We start from the raw sequence: 1,388 nt of genomic DNA on the forward strand, positions 1-1,388 counted from the left end.
GTTTTAGTTTAGGTTAAGATTTGAATACTTATTTGTAAATTTCTAAAAAGAAAGATTCAATAAAGAAAAAAGATACTGAAAAAAAAACTAAAATGTCAATCTTCATGTCCAAAGGTTTTCATCAATATCAAATACTTACATACATATATAAAAAGTCTTTAGTTATTCCTGAGAAGTTTCCCAAACCTTATACCCTTTGACATATTTATACGTTTTTTCATATATTTTATGCGAGATCTTCTTGTAGATCTTCCCAATTTTATTTATATTTAAAATTTCAGTTCATTCGGATTAAAAATGGAGACCCGAGGCGACCAAATTTGAGGGGCTATGTACTCTAAATCAGCTCCAACCATGTGAAATTTCTCCAATAGTTCACGAGATAGCCAATAATGAAAAAATGAAGGTAGATCCAAAGCAACAAGTAGGAAAACAAAGATGAAGCCTATTGAAATTGAATGAAATCGGTCCATTATTTCACGTAGCCCCCAATACATATATCCTCCCAAAATAGGACTTTATTGGTCATAAATGTTTAATTTATGTAGATCAGTAATGCGCAGCCCATACCACAATTGTGGAAAATAAAATCACACGTATTCTTATGCTCTTACATTTTAGTAGTCGTTGTCCACTCAACGAGACAACTAGGAATACGCATGAGCACTGGTGTATGACTTTTTCTTTATTTTTTCAGTTTTTGTATTTGTGTGTTTGTAGGTGCACTGAATAAAATAAAGAATTGAATGTGTTGGTGAGAGTAAGAGTATTGGTGAGAGGATTTATTTTTGCGAACCTCTGTTCTATATGAGCTTTGATGAATCTTGTTGTTTTGTTGCACAAAGTTGATGTTGCTTTACTCTACTTTGACTGCACTCTTTACCGCTTGAGTATGACAGTGGCTGAAATAGCTCAATTCCTCCGTTTTTTCCTTCTTCAATAAACAGAAGAAGATTTTTTTCATCTTCAGATTTTAATATAGCTGATTCAATAATATTTTCATCCCATTTCAAAAGGTCATAGTATGACGTAGCATTAAAATTTATCGTTGGTATCTGAAACAGCCGTAATTTATTTGACGATGTGAATCGATGGACAGCTAATTCACGAATAAGTTGTTGGGGATATGTTAACATTACAATTAATAAGTTTTCAGGATGTGCTGAATAACTGTTACTTTGAATCACTGGGCCGACAAACCTTCAAAGTTGTTGGTAAATATCTGCTAAGTTTGATTAGTTCAAAAAGTCGAGGGCCGTCCTTACAGCTGGGAAGAGTTTTTATAGAAAACCACACAGGAGCGTAAACCTTTACAATATATATTGTACGATTTGTTAGATTTGTTCTCAACTGAAATATATAGATGAAGGTCTGCACTTATATCTTCA

The sequence above is a fragment of the Calliphora vicina genome, chromosome 3 (assembly GCF_958450345.1).
Source record: "Calliphora vicina chromosome 3, idCalVici1.1, whole genome shotgun sequence".
Classification (NCBI taxonomy): domain Eukaryota; kingdom Metazoa; phylum Arthropoda; class Insecta; order Diptera; family Calliphoridae; genus Calliphora; species Calliphora vicina.